Here is a 15,147-nt window from a genome sequence, read left to right on the forward strand (position 1 = left end):
GTTGCAAATCCATTTGTTTATGTCAAACAGACTAAATCAAAGTAAAAGGTGCATACAATTTGAAACATTCGTAGGTATGATAAAAATTCAGATTGTGTAAACAATTTGTAGCACTTTGGTAAGCAATCATGCAAAGTGGAAAAATCCTTCAGCTAGATTCTTTCTCATTGCCACAGCAACTCTAAAGTGTGAGGCATCTGCATCCAGTGTCAGCTTCTAGCCTTCAAAAATATAAGCTTCTAACCTTCAGTTCTTTCTGTGCTCCATTCCCATTGCTCCTAAATATAACACCAAAGTAGTTAGGAGCAGCTATTCTGCTATCTGTATAGCGGGAGAATTGAAACCTGAAGTATAGTAACATAATATGAACAACTGGTATTAACTGCACAGTGCAAGAGATTTCCTCTTTACCCATTGTTGGACAGAAGTGATATTTTCCATATATGTTTCTTTTCTTGAGGCTAGCCAGAAGATTACTTGCTACCGTAGGCTTTTTCTTGACTGCTGCGTTGTTACTAGTATGTCAAATTACATTTTATCTGGCGCTAACCATTACACCTTTCTCCATCTGAAATTCCTGTTTCAGTATGACTGAGTTTACTTAATTGATATTACTAAAGTATAACATAGTAGGGTCGATCTACAACTTTCCTCCTAGAGAAGTAAGATCAGTCAGAGCATAATGGGTATGATAATGCTTCACTTTGTTAATTACTCCTCTCTGGCTCCACTGGGTGACTTATAATTTGTCATGTACACATTTCTGATCCAATAGAAGCCCATTTTCTTTAACAGTTGCACAGATCTAGGCTTTCTACAACAAATCTAATGGTCCTACCCGCACCAGTGTGCCCTGTTTTGACTCTTCTTTATGGGCCCTAATATTACAATCACACTAATTATTCCTTCCATTTGTTCTGATCATGAGATTCAGACTTTGTGTAAGCAGCTACGTTCTTCCTTACTGATAAGATTGACATCAGAGGGTTGTTGCAACTGTTGCACAGCTTTCATGCTGTTGTCGGATGAGGTGGGATACCTTTAAAAATGTTATAAAAAATAAACTTCTTAATTTCCTAATCAAGGCTACCACTTCTGAGAAAATTGATGCTGTAGTAGGGCTTCTCAAGACCTCTGGCCGATCTGAATCCCAAAATATGGCTGCTTAAAATATTCCATGTCCTTTTTGCACCTGTCATTTGCATTCTGATTAACCGCTACATTTTGATGAGCTTTTTATGCAGTTCATTCAAAGAGGACATTGTTGTACCACGCTCTGAATACGTCTGCCATCTAGTGTTGGGTCCGGGAGGTTACGAGTTGTGTTTCTTTGAAAAGTCTTGTGCGTCACGAGGTATAGTGACTCCACCTCTTGCTGGTAATGCGCATGGGCATCAACTCCATTAGATTGATTTCTGTCCGCCTCCCATCTTGGAGACTGTTTTTTGGACTCTTTCTGCTCAGGATACCTTCCATACCGTCGGTATTGTCTTTCGAACACATATATCCTATCCTCTGCATTCCAGGACCTGAAGATACTACCCATCTTATCTGCTCGTTCAGACAGGTCGTTCTGGTCGCTATTTTCTCGGTTCCATCTTGAGGAGAATGAACTTCTAATGGAATGGATTCCCTTCCATTTCTACTCGAAGTCCCCCGCAAAGTTCCTGTGGACTGACCAGGTCGGAAACCACTGTTTGTCTCCAAACCATAAAGAGGAGGACTGCAAGGCTTGCAAATCTTTTCAATCTAAATAGGCCCTGAGGAGTTGAAGGGCCTGTTGTCGTGAGATTCAGTGACAGTAGATCGAGGAGACTCTAGACATTTTCGGGCTAAAAGTCACTATGTCAAAGCAAGCGCAGGAGCTACAAGAGGCCTTGTAGGAGGTATTTTCACTTGAGGATTCAGACTCCAACTTGGACACAGTTCTTCAAATGCAAGGCCTTCCACCAGTTCAGCCAATTGGGAATATTGGCTCCCCTTCTCAGCCCAAAAAGACAACCACTCGTACCAAAGTAAAGGCTACTGGGCCTCTACTGCTGTCGGGCTGTAGCCGGCATTCAAAAACTAATTCGGAAGCTCTGCCGCAGAGTTTGGCTCCAAACAATAAGCCTCAACAGGTCAGATCAGTACCGAGCCGAACATTACCAGCTTCGGCTCTGAAACCTTCGGCCTCCCACTCGACAATGACCACTCCAGCTCTGAAAAAAGCTTTGCCTGCCACAACACTGACGGTTTCGGGATTAAAACACAAGAGATCTTCGGCATTGAAAAAAGTAGTCATCACGCCTTCAGAGCCTAGTACTTCTATTAAGTCTATCCTCCACAAAATGAAGCAGCAGCTGGACACTAAACAAATGCAGCTTCATATCCAACCACAGACTGGGATGGGTTCTGGTTAAAGCTGTTGTTTCCACACCTTCTAAGAAGCAGCTTACTTTTGAAGAGGCCAGTGACATTCCTACTCCTCCTTCCAAGACCAAAAGGATGGATAGAGACTCAGGTGACATACGCCATCCTTTGCCGCCTTCTCCACCACCACAGACACCACCACCACCCTCCCATTAACCACCTCACTCTCAGGGTGACCCCCTTGATATTACACCTCTGGGCTCCCCCTACTCTTTTTAGGATGTTTAGGAAGCAGGGGACGATACTGTAACCTTTCCACAAGACACAGACCCGTGGTCATAATACAATGCTGACCTTTAAATCAACACTGACACAGATATCTATCCGGGCCAGACCTTCCCCTCCTGATGATACTATCTCCTTTCAGGAGCTTATTGGGTGGGCTGCCACTTATCATAAGGTGCCCCTAAACAAAGAGCTAATCAAGGATGACTTCCTCTTTGAAACCCTCACTACATAGCACAGGGCCACACATTACCTTCCCATGCTTAAGGGAAAGATGAGACAATATTTTTAATGGTCCAGCCAGGCATGTATCATTACCCTACATGTACAAAAAATACAAGGCCTCTCCTTCATACCCCGTCTTTATTAGAGATCAGATTCCCGCAGATTCCGTAGTGGTCTCTAATTCAAGGAAGAGAGCTAATTTCCAAGCAGCTTGTGCTTCTCCTCCTGATAAGGAGAGCAAGCTAATTGATGCCTCTGGGAAGCAGGTTGCTGTTCAAGCCGCCAGCCATTGGTGTATCGCCAACACACAGGGCATGCTTGCTAGATATGGCCATACCCACTGGGAAGAGATGGAGGAGCTCCTTCATTACCTCCCAGAGGAACACAGAAAGAGGGGCCTAGAAACTTTCATTGAAGGTCAGCTTATGGCTAACAATTTTGCTTGCTGCACCTTGCTGCTATGGCTGCATGGGGCATCAGTACTAGTGTCCTCTTGCACCAGCATGCATGGCTTCACATTTCCAGCTTCTAACCTAAGATAAGGCAAATCATACTCAATGTACCTTTTTGACAAGGAGCACCTTTTCGACCCACAGGTCGACCAGGTGCTCGAAAACATGAAAAAGGACAATGAAGTAGCTAAGTCCATGGGCACCCTACAAACCCCTACTAAAATCCCCTCTAAAGAAGATGGACACACACGACCCCCAACATTGCTCTTACCAATCTTCTGGAGTTTTCCGGGCAGCCCAAGCTGCTGCCACCCCTCAGACAGGTTTCTTCCCTCCTTCTGCTTAAACAGCTCCAGCCCAGTAACGCAAAACAAAGGATTTCCTTTGGGAGAGGGGGGTTACCACCTCTCCCTTTGGAATATGTGTTACAGGCTTGGGAGGGTAGCCTTCCCAAGCCACTGAAAATCCTTTGAAGGGCACTTTTGGGGCCCTCCATGCATAAACCAGTCTACACCGGTTCAGGGACCCTCGGTCTCTGCTCTGGTGCGAAACTGGACAATGGAAAGGGGAGTGACCACTCCCCTGTCCATCACCATGCCAGAGGTGGTGCCCAGAGCTCCTCCAGAGTGTCCGTGGGTTCTGCCATCTTGAATCCAAGGTTGGCAGGGACCTCTGGGAGCATCTGAGCGGCCAGATCAGGCAGGTGACGTCGGAGCCCCCTCCTGATAGGTGGTCACCTGGCTTGGTGACTAATCCCCCTTTCAGAGCTATATATGGTCTCTCTTGGGTGGGTCCTCAGATTCACCTTGGAAGATTCCAGCAGGACTCCTCTGCAACCTCTACTTCGACTTCTAGCCACTGCAACCAGGACTGGACTCTCCAGGAACCCACAGTCTGCATCCATGACAAAGACTCTGCTTGCAATATTGTTTCCACAGCTCCTTAGCAACCTTTCCCCGCCTGTGCATCCTCTGAGGACGGCAAGTCTTCAGTCTGCATGAGAAGGAACAAGACATCTCCCTTGGAGTGAAGGAGTCACTCCCCTGCATCCGCAGGCACCAACTGCAACGACGACTGGCTGTGTGGATCTCCTCTCATCCTGATCTGCATGGATCCTGCATCACAGGTGGGGGTCCAGAGTAGTCCCCTTTGTCCTTTCTGCCAGCTGTCCAACTTTGGTGGAGGTATGCCCTTGCTTTCCCACGCAGGACTGTACCCCCATGCACCGCATCTCTTGCAGCTGCAAAGGCTTGTTTGCATCTCCTCCAAGAGATCTTCATGCTCCATGTAGCCCCAACCCTCAGCACTCCTTCCTCCGAAGCACAGCCCTCTGCATGCTTCTCCTGCGGCTTGAGACCCTTCTCCAGTAGTGCTGTGTGGGGCTCCTCTGTGACTCCTGGTTTCTCGTCCAGTAAGTCTTCTGTGAGGACTGCCTCTTTTTCAGTGGACTGTCTACCTTGCTGATGGTACCCCTCCGTGGGTTGAGTCCTCCTGGACCTTGCTGGTCCCCAGCAGCTCCACATTTGCTTCACCACAACTTCTGCCTCTGCCAAGAGTTGTTGGTGACTTTTCCATGCCACTTACCGACTGCAATCATCCATCCAGCGTGGGACGTCAACTCCATCCTCCAGGAACTCTTCACCTGCTCCAGGGCTGCATTCCTGACTGTCTTCGTCTTACCACAGACAAACTCCTGCATCCACAGCTGGGTGAGTAGTAGCTCCTACTCCTCCTGGACTCTTCTGTGACATCTGGACTTGGTCCCCTTCTTCCACAGGTATTTCTCTTCAGCAATCCGCCGCAGGTTTCTTGCAGTCTTGTCTGGGAGTTTAATTTCCTTCATTTTCTTCCTTTTGGATGGTTTGGGAAAAAAACAGTAACTCACTCCTTTCCTCCTTGTCGCATGGCTGACTGTGGTACTTACTTGTGGGGTTTCCTAGTACCCCCAGCATCCCTCTACACATTCCACCTCCTTAGGTGGGGGTCCTATGTTCACATTGCATTTTTTGTATATGGTCTGGGCTCCACCTAGGTTCACTATTGTCTAATTGCATTTGCACTGTTTTCTACTACTTTCTATGCCTATTGATGATAACTAGTGTACAAATGTAGTGTGTTTACTTACCTTTTATTGGAGGGTAGTCTATATAGTGTTTTGGTACTGTGTTACAGTAATAAAGACCCTTTATTTTCGTAACACTGAGTTTTATTTCATTTGTGTAAGTGCTGTGAGGCTACAGAGGTATTGCATGAGCTATGCATGTCTCCTAAATAAGCCTTGGCTGCTCATCCACAGCTACCCCTAGAGAGCCTGGCTTCTAGACACTGCCTACACTTCACTAAAAGGGGATACCTGGACCTAGTATAAGGTGTAAGTACTTCAGGTACCCACCACACACCAGGCCAGCTTCCTACAGCTAGATTTAAAGGACACCTACTTTCACATTTCTATTCACCCCAGCGTATCGCAAATATCTTGGATTTGTAATAGCAGGGCAACATTACCAGTTCAAAGTTGTCCCATTTTGGAATCACAACTGGCCCATCAGTGTTCACAAAGTGTCTAGCAGTGGTTGCAGCTCACTTGCACAGACACAATATTCATGTCTTCCCATATCTGAATGATTGGCTTATCAAAGCCAACACTCTCAAGCAATGTCTACATTACACTTAAGTCACTATAGGCGTGCTGCATCAAGTAGGTTTTGCTATCAGTTTCCAAAAGTCTCACCTACATCCTCTTCAGCTCAACCCTATCTCTGGGCTGTTCTGAACACGCAACTGGAATTAGCATATCCCAATTCAGCAAGAGTACAAAACTTTCAAATACAACTTTTGCATTTCTGCCCCAACCAATGAATCACAGTCAAATGTATTATGAGACTTTTAGGCATGATGGCCTCCTGCATTGCTATAGTGCAGAATTCCTGTCTCGACATGCACCCATTGCAGGAACGTCTAGCACGCCAATGGTCTCAGGCACAAGGTCGTTTAGAGGATCTAGTGTTGTTAAACAGCCACACCCATTGCTATCTGCAGTGGTGGAACAACACCAACCTGTTGAAGAGGTGGCCTTTTCCAGACCCTGTTCTAGAGATCATTGCGATTGCGGATGCATCTCAGATGGGTTGGGGTGCTCACCTTCAGGATTTCACAGTCCAGTGTCTCTGGAATCCCAAACATCTAACCATGCACATCAATTAACTAGAGCTTCTAGCTATTCAGTGTTGAAAGCATTTACAGTACAACTCATCAACAGAGTTGTCATAATACTCACAGACAACACGACAACTATGTATTATGTGTAGAAACGGTAGGGGGGAGGCACACTCTACAGTGATCTTGTCTGTACAGACAATCTGGCGTTGGGCCATTCGCCACAACATTAACCTGCTAGCAAATAAATCTCTCACACAACAACTTTGCCGACCTCCTTAACAGGATTTGACAACAAGTGCAGGAGTGGGAACTCCACCCACAAGTCCTGCTTCCCTACTTTCAAAAGTGGGAGTACCCAGACATAGATTTTTTGGCAGAAAAAAAAAAAACTCTTCCCACACCCTCAGTCCAAGGGCAATGCTTAGCATACACTTCCATAGGATCAAATATAGCAGCTTACCTTCAGAACAGACAGCATCCTTCCCTTTTCAAAATTCCAGTAATTAAAGCTTTTATGGAAGGACTTAAGAGAGTGATTCCGCCAAGGGTAGCCCCACTGCCTTCTTGGAGTCTTAACATTGTACTCACTAGACTCATGGGTCCATCATTTAAACCTTTACATTCATGTCCCTTTCAATGTCCGTTTTGGAAAGTGTCATTCTTAGTTGCAATCACTTTCCTTAGACGTGTAAGTGAGCTCAAGGCGTTAACCTTGCAAGAACCCTTTTTCCAAATACACAAGGATAAAGTAGCTCTCCACACCAGTCGTAAATTCTTACCTGAGTGGTATCTCAATTTCACATAAATCAAACCATTGAATTGTCTGTCTTCTTTCCACACCCAAATTACTTTGCTGAAAGAACTCTCCACACAGATACAAGGTACATATGTTCTGCATTGATAGTACTAAAGTATTTAGGAAAACTAAGCCACTTCTGTTGCCTTTTCACCACCTCACAAAGGCAAGCCTATATCTATATCTGGTATAGCTAGGTGGATCATTGAATGTATCCAGAGATGCAATGCCAAAGCCAAAAGACCATTGCCTATTCCTGCTATGTAGGCAGCTTGGTTCTGGTTGCAGTCCCCCCTCCTCAACCTTTGCCTGGTTATTGATGTAACTTTGACTGAGGTACACTGGGTTCCTGCTAACCAGGTTCCCCGGACCAGTGTTCCTTCCCCAAAACAAGACACCTGGTCACTTGATCCTCAAGTAGCCAGGCCCTTTAGCACCTCTGTAAGTCCCTAGTAAATGGTCCTCCTGGTACCTAAGGCATGGGAACTGAAGAGGGAACCCTAAGAGCTGCAGCACAATGTGTGCCACTCTAATGGACCCAGTACCAAATTTATGCAGACTGACATCGCAGGCTCTGTGACAGGGTGCATCCTATATGTGAAATCATGACATAGCACACAGACTGTGTGCCAAGTCCCATAATCGCTGCATGTAACATTTGTAAGCCAACCCTACAGCACATACAGTCCTAAGGTAGGGTACATTATATTATATGCCCCTGCTATGTCTTTTATCGATTTCTAGGCATAGTAAGTAAACAGTGAAGCCATTTTAAATGCATGTGCTGGACAGTGATCAGTAAGAGTTCCCCAGCTACATGATGGCTGCACTGTAAATAGAGATGTGTGGTATCAAACATCTTGTATTAAACTCTGACTCCAGTGACAGATTTATTAATATATGAACCCAGAGGGCATCTTAGAGCATCCCCTAAAAAATCTACTGACTTCTGGTGAGCTCACTGCCCAGTTCTAACCAGTCTGCCACCAACAGATGAGAATCTGACCCCCAAAGGAGAGAGCCTTTTCTCCCTGAAGGTCAGAAACTAAGCCTGCTCTAGCAGGGGTGTTACACACCCCTTTTCTCAGGATGACCTGCATTTCAAGGCAAGGCAAGAGGTTTAAAGAAGTTCACCACCTTTGGTATGCAGAACTGGCCTTCCTCAGAGGGAGATGCTGATCCCCCTGCCACAGGGTCCATCTGGCACCAGGACCGGCGGGAGGGAAAATAAGCAATGCAGTAGGCGTGTTACATTTTCAGGCTGGACGCACCCCTAGGGTGACCAACCTTAAGTGGACACAGCCTAGGAAATTCCCCCATCTTGAGTGCGGTGGAATTTAGAACCTCTGTACGGAGTGATGCCCTTTCTATACAGGAAGTGGTCTTCTTAGGGGTGTAGTGACCCCAGTGGTAAGTATCCCATTGGCTACTGCCTTTCATTCCCTTTCATTCATTCATTGAGCATTTAGGGGACCCCCCCCGATACCAGATCTTTGCTATACACAAAAAAGGAGTGGACAAGAAGCCTGCTGAACCCGAGGACTGAGGAGCACGACTGACTTGATGCGAACTGTGCTAGCCTGCCGGTTGCATCCGACCCTCGAGGAGCAACTGACCGGTCCTGCTGCTGCAACCTCCAAGAAACCAGTTCTTCGCCATTCGCTAAGAAGAACTCCCTTAGAGTAGAGGAGCTGCACCCACCAAAGAATTGTGAGGATTGGAAGTGCCAAAAACCTGACGCCGAACATCACCCCTTCACCTGAGCTGCCTAGTCCAAGCTGAAGTGGGCCAGCGGTGTTAGCATGCTCACCAGGCCCTTCAGAAACAAAGCCCACCCTGAGCCTTAGTCTACACCCCAGCAACTGCGATTGACCTGAAGATAAAGACCTGATGCATCAGGACACCCCTGCACCAATCCGCCCTGGACCAGGGAGAAGAGGACCAAGGGTGTGTCGCCACGTCTCCCAGCCTCGTGAGACCTGAGTCCACTTGTTGGCTTGCTCAGACGGACCCCCAGGCCAAACCTGCGGACTGTTTTTGCGGGTCCTCCCTCTACCGCGAGGAACTCCAGCACCAGACAAGACACCAGAAGATACCACTACACCTGCACCCCACAGCCTGAGGAGAAGTAGACCGACAGTGTCCCCACGTGCCTGAGGACCTCAAGGGTCCTGTGCGTCCCCAAGGACTGATCTCACAGTCCCTCCCTGCAGCAACTTTGTAACCAAACTGATCCCCATAGACTTGCATGAGGCACTCAATGCTGAACTGCACCCCAGTGCAGTCTGAGGTGACCTGTTGCTGTGGCCTTGGATTTTGCCCCATACTTAGCCTAAATCCAGGAAATTGGTCTCATATGTTGCTGTACTATACCTGTATGCAGTGCCTGTTCCTTCTCCATAGTATAGCATTATGACGTCTGGGGGAAAAAATGCATTGTCAACTTTTAAGAACTCTAAAAATTCATAAGAAGAAAAGTACAGTACTCAGCTGTCTCCAGTGATCTTGATATCTAGATTTATGTAAAAGTAAGTGTTCATTTTATAATTTGCTGTCAGATTTCTTTTGAGTATGTATCTCACTTACTGTAAGAGTGTGTGCCTTACATGCTTAGTGCTGCCCTCTGATATGCCTAACTGCTCAACCCACACTACCAAAAAGAGAGCATTTGGGATGTCATTTGTCCCTCTGTGATACCTCTGGGGATTGGTTGTACTCTTTGCACACTGTACCTAATTTTGGTCCACTATATAAAGAGCCAGCTTCCTAAATCCTAAAGCATGCTCCACTCAGAAAAAGGAGCGACTATGGTCTTTTTAAGTAACATTCCCACACACCTTCACAAAACATTGTGTGGCTGTTGTGTGACAGACAGTGCTACATATACTATTCCAAAGAACTACAACACCCACAGGTTAGCCACCGTTTTGGAGAGACACTGCTTTACAGTGTATGCAGAGTATGTATATCTACAGGCAAACATGCCATCAAACAGAAAATGTTACTTTACGCAGTAAGCATCTGTTTTTGGAATGTAGTGCTGCAGATTTATACGCCTCACCCACCTCCCCAGACACCTATGGCCATTGCAGTTTTATTTTGCCATATTCATGCATTCATTTGCGTGGTCATATTTTATTTCTTTTACACTACATTCCATTCTCACCCACCTGTGGGAAAACAATCCAACAATGGAGTCAGTGCCCATGTGCATTACCAGCAAGAGGTGGAGTCACTGTACCTTGTGACTCGAAAGACTTTAGAAAAAAATTACTTGCAAACTTCCGGACCCAACAGTAGATGGCAGAAATATGCAGAGCTTGTGAATCTACAGCACTACACGCCACAAACAGTTTAGGGGTTGAGGGGTGGGTTATAGGGTTAGGGTGACATTGATATTTATGGTCTTTAAGGTGAGTAAGGTTGTTGGGTGGCAAGGGCATTTTTAGGGTTCAGAGTGGGTGATGGTATTTGGTTGGCAATGATATTTGTAGAGTTTAGAGAGTGGGTAGGGGTATTTTGGTGCAAGGGTACGTTTACTGTTTAGTGTGGGGAAGAGTATTTGGGTGGCAAGGGTATTTTTTAGAGTGGGTGAAGTATGGCAGGAACAGTGCACAGCATGTGAATCTGCAGCATATCATGCCACGAACAGATGTACACTGGGTAAGTGACATTTTCCATATGTTCGATTGCATGTGTAGCTGCAGGTACACATGCTGTGCATTCGTCTGCCATCTAGTGTTGGGCTTGGAGTGTTACAAGTTGTTTTTCTTCAAAGAAGTGTTTTTGAGTCATGGGATCGAGTGACTCCTCCTCTTCGGCTCCACTGCGCATGGGCATCGACTCCATGTTAGATTGTTTTCTTTCCGCCATCGGGTTCGGACGTGTTTCCTTTCGCTCCGATAGTTTGAGTCTGAAAAGCTTAAACTCTTTAGTTCTCGTCTGTATTGTTTCGATTGCGTTACACCTTCTATCGACACTTTGGTACCGTCGGGCCTCGTCGGGCTGACCGCGTGGAAGCCTCATGGACCGGACTCCATTCCGATTCTGTCCTCTGTGCCACACTAAATTCTCTTACACGGACCAACATCTCGTTTGTAATCGCTGCCTTTCCCCAGACCATCGGGAAGAAAATTGCAAGGCCTGCAGATCCTTTCGATCCAAGAAGACGCTCCGAGTCAGACGAGCACGAAGACTCGAGATGGTATCCAAAAGCACTGAACGTCTCAATGTCGGAGAGGAGGAGATCATGCAGACCGCTGCCTCCGTTCGAGGATCCGACTCTGAGCAGGAATCAGAGGAGGACAGAACGGTCATGGCAAAACAGCACATGAGTACGTCTGCCCCTGTCCCAGCCAAGCTGAAACATAAGGCCTTGGGGACGCCACTGCCTGAAGGCCATGGCTTGATCAGAAAAAAAGACCTTCGGTCACCAACCCACAAGTTCGGCACCGAAAAAAGCCACTCCTCCGAAACCAGCTGAAGCTCGGTCTCCGAGCTGAGCAAACACCGCTCTTTTGAGTCAAAATCTCAAAAATAATTTTCAGAGCCGAGGCCATCCTCAACCCCAACTTTTTTGATACCGAAAAAACCAGCTTCAGAGTCAAAAAAGCCTATTTATACTGAGGAGCATGGACTTTCACAAGTACTTAAAGCCACAAAGCTACTGAGAAGGACTCACAAATAGAGGCAATGGATGAAAGGCAAGCCAGGATTCACATCCATAAAGAGACTGTCAGAATTTTAACCGCACCGCCTCCAAAACCAAAGAGGAAATTCGCCTTTCAAGAGGAATTGAACACTTATCAGCCTCCAGCTAAAGTGCCAAGAACAAAGGAGAAAACTCCACCTCCTCAAATATCTCCTCTTCATTCTCCTCCTCACTCTCCACATTTACATCTCTCTCCACCTACCAGTCCTACACCTATGCAGTCACCATCACACTCATTTGATTTGCAGCAGGACAATGTGGATCCATGGGATCGTTATAACCCAGACCCCATTCACTATTTACAATAACCCAGATTGCTATCCCTCTACGCCTTCACCACCAGAGGATAGTACAGGCTACACTCAAGTAATAGCTAGGGCGGAACCGTATCAAAATGTCGCCATGCATACTGAGCCATTAGAGGATGATTTCCTATTTAATACTCTCCTCTACGCATGCAACATATCAGTCGCTTCCTATGCTCCCCGGCATGCTAAAACATGCAGACCAGATATTTAAGGAGCCAGTAAAAGCAAGGATAATTACTCCTAGAGTGGAGAAAAAATATAAGCCACCTCCTTCCGATCCTGTCTATATTACCCAACAGTTACCTCCTGACTCAGTAGTTGTAAGCGCTGCCAGGAAGAGAGCAAGTTCGCAGTCGTCAGGTGGTGCACCCCCACCAGACAAAGAGAGTAGGAAGTTTGATGCTGTGGGGAAAAGGGTGGCATCTCAGGCAGCCAACTAGTGGAGAATAGCCAACCCTCAGGCATTGTTGGCTAGATATAACAGGGCCCACTGGGATGAGATGAAAGACATAATCCAAAATCTCCCCAAGGAACAGCAAAAAAGGGCACAACAGATAGTAGAGGAAAGTCCAGGTCAGCCCTGGACTCTGCAGATACAGCAGCCAGAACCATCAACACTGCTGTAACCATAAGGAGACATGCATGGCTTAGGTCTTCAGGATTCAAGCCTGAAATCCAACAGGCAGTGCTCAATATGCCGTTCAACCAAAAACAACTTTTCGGCCCAGAGGTTGACAATGCAATTGAAAAGATGAAAAAGGATTCAGACACCACAAAAGCCATGGGTGCACTGTATACCATACAATACAGGGGATCCTTTCGTAAACCCCAATTTTTAAAGGTGGGTTTAGAGCCCAAACTGCCGAGGCATCCACCTCACAGCCAAAGTCGGCCTACCAACCTCAATACCAACGAGGTGGTTTCAAAAGAACTTAGAGGCCAGTACCGCAGAGGCCGGGGAAAATATCAAACATCAAAACAATCCTCACAACAAATTAAGCAGTGACTTGTGCCATTCCTTCCCAATTCACACCTCACCTGTGGGGGGAAGACTACAAAAGTTCCACAACAATTGGCTAAACATTACCACAGACAGCTGGGTATTATCAATTAGCCGCAATGGCTATTGCATAGAATTGACACAAACTCCACCAAATATTCCACCAAAACCACACAAGCTGTCCACAGAACATATCCCTCTGTTGCAAGAAGTCAAGTCTCTATTACTCAAACAAGCAATAGAAGCTGTGCCGCAATATCAAATAGGAACGGGAGTTTACTCACTATTTCTTTATTCCCAAAAAGGACGGGACCTTAAGGCCCAATATTAGATCTCAGAACCTGTGGTATTTGCACCTGCAGTTTATGTAGCCCATCCATCTCCTTTCATGGAATGCTTCTTGTTACATGGAATGTGGTGATGGAGATTCTGAGGGAAGAGGGTTAAGACTGAGGATGGGAGGAAGATGATGTGAGGAGAGCTGTGGGTGGGCTTTTCTGTGGATGAGATATTTAATTTGGATCCAATAAAAGACTTCAGAGCACATCGACTATGGATATCTTTTCTACCCTGGCGACGAGGATGCGATGTGTTCAATAGGATATCTCAACACAGCAGTCTTACCGTTGGATCTCCTTTGACAGTTGGATCATACCTTACTATTTTCATAATCTCCTTTTGGTGAGTTCTTCCTGTTTTTTTTTTTTTTTATACATTTTGGATCATTCTTAATACTAAAGAGAAGATATTGAGGATATCAATATAAAAGGAGAAAAAAAAGGAGAAAAGATGGATCTTAAGTGACTGTGAGATTCAATTATTCTACTGAGTTCCTGAAGAAAAGCTTTATCTTAATGTTGTTATAAAGCGTATTGGAGTGTAAGGATTTGTTACTGATTTTTCTTTTACGCACTTTTAACAAGGACAAGACTTTTCTTTGATCTTCTCAAGCGCGTTTAACTCCTCGGCGTTTTGTTTGTATTTAAAATAAACTGGATTCTTGCCACGAGCGCTGTCACGCTCCATCTCACTTCAGGCATGATTTACTGTGAGCCCGTGCGTTCTGCACTCGGGCGCCGCATGTTTGTTTATCGCACGCTCCCGTTTCAGCCCACAGCTTTCAGCGCGCGGCACATAGTCTGTGCCTCGTTCATTGTCCGCGCGCTTCCCGTTCATTAAATTTTAACGCGTTTCACAGTTGGATACCGTGAGCGCGTTAGTTTCAGTATCTTTGGGGATACTGAATACTGGAAACTGGACATTTAAAGGCATACCCGGTGAAAGCAAGGAAAATAAGCAGCAATTACTCACCAGTCTCACCAGCACTATTCTGCCCAGCTTGAACACAATACAAGATGAACTGCCTTTAGAAAATGACCTTCACGTTTGAACTTTACTAATGAGTGTGATATTTTACAAAACATCTCATAGTAATTGAAAGGAAATACATAAGGAAATAACAATAACATAATATATATAAAGAAGAACATTATTTTTATTTTATTTATTTATTTATTTATTTATTTTCTCTGTACAAAATAATGCAAAATATACCTCCACCTCCGTTTTTCTTGACAGTACCTGGCGAAGCGCCTATCATATGGTCAAAATGGAAAAAGTCCTTTCTGCACTATACAAGAGTATGTAGTTCATCATTATCAAATGAGAGGAAGGTTTCCCTTCTCATGCATTGTTTAGGATGTGAAGGACTGGAGATTTTTTAAAACTTTACCTGAGCCGGAAGATGATGGAACGGACTTAAATGAATTTGAACTTTGCATAAAGAAACTAGATCTACACTATCTTCCTAAGATTAGTACGATTTTAGAGTGATATCACTTTGGTATGCGAGAACAAGG

General features: G+C 45.6%; 1 protein-coding gene across 1 annotated transcript in view; it reads left to right on the forward strand.

The window, feature by feature from the left end:
* Window positions 1–15,147, forward strand: part of ANKRD13C (ankyrin repeat domain 13C) — a 294,697-nt gene that overhangs the window by 159,223 nt on the left and 120,327 nt on the right. The window lies entirely within an intron of this gene.

The sequence above is a fragment of the Pleurodeles waltl genome, chromosome 4_2 (assembly GCF_031143425.1).
Source record: "Pleurodeles waltl isolate 20211129_DDA chromosome 4_2, aPleWal1.hap1.20221129, whole genome shotgun sequence".
Classification (NCBI taxonomy): Eukaryota; Metazoa; Chordata; class Amphibia; order Caudata; family Salamandridae; genus Pleurodeles; species Pleurodeles waltl.